This window comes from Elaeis guineensis, chromosome 10 (genome assembly GCF_000442705.2).
Source record: "Elaeis guineensis isolate ETL-2024a chromosome 10, EG11, whole genome shotgun sequence".
Taxonomy (NCBI): domain Eukaryota; kingdom Viridiplantae; phylum Streptophyta; class Magnoliopsida; order Arecales; family Arecaceae; genus Elaeis; species Elaeis guineensis.
In genome coordinates, this window is record NC_026002.2 from 26,603,144 (window position 1) to 26,611,729 (window position 8,586).

The window sequence follows — 8,586 nt, forward strand, 5'->3', positions numbered from 1 at the left end:
GTGAGTCTTACGTGAGTCGGCCATCAGACTTCTAGGTTCAGTCGGTCGGAAAAAATATGTCCGACCGACACATCCTCAGTCGGTTATGGGCCGTTAATTGGCCGGTGATGGCGCCCGTCAGTCGGTCGCTCCGGCTGTCGGTCGGTCGGTCGGTCCCTCCGCCTGTCGGTCGGTCGGTCGGCCCCTCCGGCCGTCAGTCGGTCGGTCAGTGGGTATTCCCCAATAAAAACAATCGAAGACGAGGATATCGACTATTTCATCATTTCATAGCTGCTTTATGCAGGGGCTATGAAGGGAGTCTCATTTTCTGAACATTAGAAAGTAACATGTCATCACTTTCTGGCTTTTTGGAGGCACAGTATTGTGCAAGCAAGTCTCCCTCCCTTTCTCGCTCTCTTTTTTTTGGGTAACAAACCCTCTCTCTGTCTGGAAAGGAGAAAAAACAACCAAGTGGCACCATAGTTTTATAGAAGTGATAGAAGAACAATATATCAGAGGCTGCGTTAAGCGAGTTTGTTATGCCAAGGAGTGATTATGTACATCAAAGTCTAGCAATCACGTTCATAGTGTAGATAGAGTGTCAGACATACTAAGAAAACTTTTTTCTTGGAGTACAAGCATGGCACTTCGAGAGGCACGATTTGACCAGGTGAGAAGGTAACCACAAAAGACCACCAAAATGTTCGGAGCCGGCTGAGGCCACAGCTAAGCTTGCCTTTTAATATCTTTCTTTTTTTTTATTTTTCTATTTATTTCCAACAATAGCATATCTTTTATTTTCTGAAATAAAAGTAGAATGTACGAGATAAAAATAGAGATGATAATTTTAGCTCATCCATCGAATATTCAATCTGATCCGAACTGATCTAAATAGGATGGATTTTATCCAATCTATTTAGAACCCACAACAAGTATGGATTCTAAAAAAAATATTCAAAATGAATTTGTATTAGATACAGATAATGGTAACTCAACCCGATATAAATTTAATCTAATTTTTTTTAATTATAATTATTTTATGATATTTATATGATAATTTTTTTATCCAATCCGGTCCGATCTTTTTTGTCTATCTGATCTGATCCATACTACTATTTGATTCAATCTGATCCGACCCAAGAGAGTATGAATATGAATTTTAATTGCAAGGCGCATGCATTAACTGACTTGTTGCCGCCCCAATACGAGAAAAGAGTCTGTCATTTAGGAATCTTGGTTCTATTTTAATCTTGATGGAAAAAACTTGCTTTGATGGACATTTTACGGGACATGACTTAAAATTTTATAAATTTTGAGCCACTGCAGAAGCAACATCACATTACCTTGGCATCGAGTTTAGAGCATATTTGGTTCAACAAAGTTGAGCTCTAGAACAAGAATATAAATGACCATTTGGTTCAACAAAGTTGAGCTCTGAAATAAGAATATAAATGATCCCTTTTCTAATTATTTGATTGAAGATATTATTTCCATTCCAATTTCAGAAGAAAATGAAAATCCCCAATTCTCAAAATCCAATCCATGCCCTCCCCTATTATCCAAAGCTCATTCCAATTTCCAACATGAACCAAACATATTGAGAAATATAACTATTTCAATCCGTTCCAATTCCGACTGCGAACAAAACATGCCCGCATCTCCAATCCTCTTTCTACGTACTTTAGTGGTAATGGTTTTAATGAATTGTTGATAATTAATTCAAATTTTGACACCCATGTCGAGTCAAGAAAATCTCTTAGATACACAAGTAAAATTTCCTATAGGGGCAGTGGATACATTGATAGGCACTTGCATGGCTTCTATGAGATCTACTAGCTTAAACCCCCATGCAAAACATGGGATGCAGCCTAAGAAACATCTCTAATCTCTCTCAAATGCTCTCCTTTTTTTTATAGATCTCTAAAAATAATAATAAAATAATAATAATAAAAAATCATCTATGTGGGTAAAGGTCTTACTATAAATTGTTTTTCGTCTTTCCTCTATTTTTTATAACCCTGTGCTATTTACTGGATGCAATTTTTTCTTAAAAAATATTTTATTTTATTAATTTATAAATATCTATTTTATATATTTTAAAATAATTAAAATAATAAAAAATATATTTTATGTATAATATAGATTATAAGTTATTTATAAATTATTTTATTTTTTTTTCTAAATTTTAGATTTTTTTTCTCTATTTTAATACACATATAGTTGGTTTGGTCCAAATCTAAAGTTGATCCAAATCAGGATCGAGTGATACGGTCGGACCAAATTTTGTGCTTCCTGATCAAAAACTTCCTAACAGTATGAGCATAATGCAGCCAGACTCAGTCGGATGCAGGTCAATATCTAACCAATTAATAGCAAGCCCAGTATATGCGCGAGTAATGCTGCCGAGTGGTGACCAAATCCCCACCCACCCATACACTTTCCAGCCTCACCGACGGAAACTCCCAAAATTTGAAGCCAACTTCGGAAGAGGTCGATTCTTTTTCAGAATCTCTCTCTCTCCAATGGAAGAAGGGGAGAATGAAACCTCCTCTCTAGTCATTTCTGAGCTCAAAGCCCTCCACCATAAAGGCCCCAACACTCCTTCCCCCTTCTCCAACCCCTCCCTCCTTGACCTCCTCTCCCTCCTCGATGATGGTAGTGGCGGTGGCAGCGACAACAACGACGGCGATGACCGCTTCTTTTGGGACCACCTCGCCACCAAGAAGCTCTCGCCTGCCTCTCTCCTCAACCACCTCTCTGCCACCATAGACTCCCCCTCCCCCCACCTCCCTCCTCGCCTTCCGTGCCTACCTCTCCCTCCCTGTACACCCTCTTCACCCCCATCCCCTTTCTCTCCCTCCGCCACACCCTCAAGCCCATCTCCTCCAACCCCCTACCGCCCCCATAGGATGACATCACCCACGACCACCGGAAGACCGATCGAAAGTAGAAGATCAATCGGCCCTGCGACTCCGCCGGTTCACCAACGGACCAACGATCGGATGTCAAAGACTTGTTTCCTCAAATTCTTAAAGTGCTCGACTCCGTGCCACCACCACCACCACCTCTCCTACCCCACCCTTGCCGACGCCGCCCTCTTCCTCGCCCTCTCGACCACCACCACTGTCGCCGACAGTGTTCACCGATGCTTCTTCCTTGTCTAATGTAGATCAAATCCCGCCATCCATCTTGGACGATTTTGAGGATAGCGGCGAGCTGGTGGCCTGTTATTCCCTCTCCACCGCTTCGAATTCAAACGCGAATGATTTTTTTGTTTGCCACGCGGCTTCCTCCCACTGTTTCCAAAACCCATGTGTCAAACGGAGGCATCTTCTCGAGAAGCCTCCATTTTAAGATATAGATATATTAGATTTCTGACATAACTGGATTATGGCCATCTAGCATAACCTGCGAGCCAGATCTCTCTCACGAGGAAAATCTGATGTAACTTCCAAAACCAGAGGCATCTGCACCAAGGTTCAGGTTATTTAGTGCCAAAATCAGTGAGAGCCATCTCACATGCACCAAGTTTAAACCAAGACTAAACAATTTATATTCTTGACAAACCATGGCCAACTGCATGGTTAAGTATAAAAATGAATCCACAACATCGACATAATTCAAAGTTCTGCACAAAACAAAGGATGGTCATCTATTAAAGAAGCCCTTGTGGATAGAAAGCGTAGGACATTGTTTTGAATGCAACAAAGCAAGTGGCTTCTGAATCTAACAAGATATTGATGCCATGGTGATATTCGCACCCTGCAGAAAACGATGAACACTAGCAACACGGATATAAAAATGACCACCACAGTAAATTTGGTTGAACCCCTTGGTTGATTCTATCAGAATTATGGAAGCCATTAGCAAAAATAGAACTTCAAATAGCAGACAAACGAGACATGATCGTGGGGGGCACAACACCTTGTTGACATCTTAGCAGCCAGCCTTCCAAGGGCCTCATCATACCAAAATGGCAGACTGCAGCTACGCTAAAAGCCTCAACACATGGGATAGCTAAAATGAAACTAACGGCAAGCATTAAATATCAGAATCTCACCAAGCTAGTTCTGGTTGCATGACTAGAGATCTACATATATGAGTGTGGCCAATGGAAAGACTCATTTCCAACTAGCAAAATGTATCAACTGCACAATCTGCAACCTCTCCAAGCTGGCACCAGATTGAAAACCTCCAAAACTAGAGCATGGCATAGAGAATTTAAGCTATCATCCAAATTGGATCCAGCACAAGTACATGAATTCTGCAACTTCTGAAGCAAACTGGGAGGCATTCCTGTTGCGTTTGCAGGGAGGACCTGATCTGATAACCCAAGTATCATATGAAAGGTCACAAACCATAATCATACTTGTCAAAGACTCCAGACCCCCATTAGCCTAATGTTTCAGTCAACATTTGAAAACCAGAAAAATCTCTGGCACCGATGCAGGATCAAGCTCCCAATATCCACATAGCTTACCACCTCTTTCACCTGTCAGCTGGAATGCAGGTATCTGATGAGAGAATCTCAAATACTCATCTTCCCGTATCTCCATCATGGTAATGGTGTTCCTTTTCTTTCAGGTTGGAATACAGCTCTATAGCCAGTCACCTTAGTTAAAAGCGAAACTCTCATGCCAGAACCAGTATGCTCACAAATCTCCACCACATCATACTCACAATTTTCAAGATCTGAAAGGGTCCATCCTGCACGCCAATTCTTGTATACAGCCCAAATCTCACCAATGCTGGGAAGGATAACATACTGGTTTTTTCTACCAGCTGGTCTAGCTTTTACAAGATGGGAAAAGGTATCTGTAGTATCAAATATAATACTCCCACTAGCAATTTTAAATGTTCCACATCCAATTGGCAGCCCTTTTCCCAGCCACTGTTTCTCCTCCTCTCTTGAAGGACAGGCCTCAAAATATATCACATGCACTCTAAAATCCTCCAGTTCAACTTTCCTTATCCAGCCATAATACTTGGGATGTTTGTCAATATCACTATAGAGTGCCCAAATCTGACCCTGTTGGAACTTTTCAATAGACTTGCCTTCTTCAAAGTTGTGGAACTCTGATGCAGGATATACATAGGTAATCGGAATTTGAGATGATGATGTAGATGGATCATGACACTCAACATCACTTTCAGCATCGGCATTATGAGAATCTACATTATTTTTGTCAATTTCCACCCTAGATGCTTGCCCTGCATAATAACATACAGAAATGAAATTTCGTAAAATCTAATAAGTTAAGCACTCCATCAACAATAGTATCACAAAAAATACTAACGTCTAAAATCTGACCCATCAATGCCCGAGTCAAGAAGGCTAAGCATGTACTGCCTCTTTAAGTGTGGTGGAAGAGAAAAGAACACTACGCTCTTGCTTGGTTCTGCTGCGAGAATATCGACCGCCTTTATCACTTCACCTCCGGTCAACGCCTCCAATGTAAGTAGCTCCTCTACTACTCTCACTGCATTCTTCTCAGTCATCTCTTGTTAATGTGCCATTGCTTCAACTATGATACCAAAATGAGTATCCATGTGCGACATAAATGTCCCAAAGGTCTTAGAAATAGCCTCTAAAGTCTCCTTCACAAATTTGGATTCTCTCATCATCCTTGCCTCCTTCTCTTAGATAACTTTCTACTTCTTTGCCTTCCTCTTATCTTAAAAATAGCATAATATCACAAGTATATAACAATAATATTGTTAAAATTCAAAATATGAAGTACACAAACAAGTAAAACCATGTCACAAACAATTTCATAACAAGTAAATAATTCCATAACAAGTCCACAACATACTACATCCAATGTTCTAAAATCACCAACATACTTGAACCAAAAAAAAAAACACAACACAATCAACTCTTAAAAGGTATAGATCTCCAATTGTTAAACATTTGTTGAGCTAGAGTGTTCCTGAAATTGGTTCAATAGTCAGATGTCTCAAGAGTGATGATGGACTCAACTTCATCCTCTACCTATTCTTCCTCTCTTTCCTCTTCCTCTTCACTCTCTTCCTCTTCTTCCTTTTCTATAGTGTCTCTATGCATATACCTCCTTATTAAGTTGTGAAGGAGACAACAGACCATAATAATGCGACATTGGATCTGTATAGGGAAGAACAAAGGGCTCCTAAGAATTGCCCATCATCCCTTGAGCAATCCAAAATATCTCTCAATCACATTCCTAACTTAGGCATGTTTCTTCTGAAATACTCCTCTGCGGACTATGGTCGTCGCCCAGCACTCCACTCAGTAAGATGATAACATTGCCCTCTATATGGGGTAAGAAATCCCTCTCCACTGGTGTATCTAGAATCAACTAAGTAATAACAACCTTGACATATAAAAATGAAAATATACTACACTATAATTATAAGGCAAGTAAATTAAAATAAGCTTCATTTGCATATTTGTGTTCAGCAATATATACATATCTTGGGGCACTCCTAAACCATCTGGCCTAGTTATAGCATCTCAAAGCACACGAGCATCATGTGTAGAACACTCCCAACCAGGCAGCACATATACAAACTGCATATCAAGCGAACAAATGCCTAAGATATTGGTTGCAATATCACTTTTCCTTGTTCCATACCTTGGTTTGTCCACGGCAAGAATGATCACTCTAATGAAGGTACCATCTGATGCTCCTAAAAAATTCTAAAACACCAAAAAAAATTTAAAAATATCTAAATAATAAGAAAATAGAATGAAGTATATCATCATATACCTTGAAACATCTACATGTATCATCAATGCAGTCCTCTATAATAGGCTCGGGGGTTTTGAGCAACTCTCTATGTAATTTCAATATGACTTTAAGACATAGGTAAAACTGGCGACTCACGGTTTCTCCATTTTTATCAAAATAATTTTCAATTATCCTACTTTTTTGGTGGTGGGCTACTGTGTAAAGAAATATAGCAATAATTTTTTATAACATGTTTCGAGAATCTCTCAATCCCCCAATATCTCTAAACATCTCACAGAATATACCAAATATTTTTTTATCTATTCGGAGTTGACTCATGCATATTCCGTTACTCTCATTAATAAACTTATCTAAGTTTTCAATTCTCAATAATTTTCTATCATTTTTTTGATGGTCGGCTACTGTGTAAAGTAACATAGCAACAATTTCCTATAACGACATGTTTTAAGAATCTCTCAATCCCTCAATATCTCTAAGCATCTCACAGAGTATACCAAATATTTTTCTATCTATTTGGAGTTGACAGACACATATTTCGTCATTCTCATTAATAAACTTATCTAGAGTTTCAATTCTCAATAATTTTTCATCTTTTTTTTGCTATCAACTGATGCCTCTTAAGATACATCAACCCCATAAAATACCAAATCACATATACCACAAACATCATACACATAATGCTAATATAATGCATTCTTCTCCTTCTCCAATTCATAGGACGACGAGCCATTTCTTATAGATACAGTCACCTATAGTAATATCTTTTAGCAAAAATATTAACAATCAACAGCATAACATTCGTAATAAGAGTCCAAAATTTTATTATAAAGTAAAAAATCTAGTTACAAGATACAGATACAACCAGTGGAAATAACATGTGTACATCAAAAGGAACAATAAAATAGAAAAGTAAACTAGTACAGTATAACATAAAAGAAATAGCATAATCAAAAGACCCAGTGAAGCCCAATTCAAAATAATGCATGTATGCTTTTGATATAATAAGTGGCTTAAACAAAATATACATGATCTCCATGGAAGAGTTGTCAAAAGTAGCATCTAATACATCGTAGAATGAACATCGAGATGAATTTATATAACAATTTTTAATAATGACAGCACTGCAAAGAACATTTCAGAAAATGCCACTGTAATTAATCTTAAAGCAGAATCAGAAATAGTACAAAGATAATAAAAGAAACAAAAGCAAAGAATGTTTCAACTATAATTGCACTTAATCTTGAAGCACAAAACAAAAGGTATCTTACAAGAATAAAAGCTCAATATTCCATCGCCAAATAGCAATGTTCTAACTCTGTTGCACAATCATTTGCAATCTAACAAAATAGTTCAAATGCTACCCTAAGTAGGAAACCAGTCTACTGTTAATCCAATGTGAACGGAGTCCTTAATATTTTAAATATGAATGTCAAAGATGCACTAGCTCGACTGTGTCATATAAAGACTTTCATCTTACAACATTTCAATGGGCATCCTACATTGACAATCCACCCTCAAAACCATTTCTTTAGAAAAATCTGCTGAATGTGAAATAAAGAAAAAAATGGAAGATATCCTGAGGATTCATGATTTCACATCAAAGCAACAATTGTTGGGATGTAAAAAGAATACCCATTACACAATCTAAAAAGAAGCAGATGTATATGAGAATGCAGCATAAAACCAATTTACACTAGTGGAACATAAAACTTCTTAATCTAGATCAGTACAAACCGCCACATTGTTTTCACAAAAGGAGATGATTACAAACATCTAGCATAAAGAGATTCTATAGTTAATCAGCAATAATGGTATGGAGTATTCAATCAATAACATTCTAAACTATTCAAATGCTAGAGCTAATAAAAAAATTCCAAAC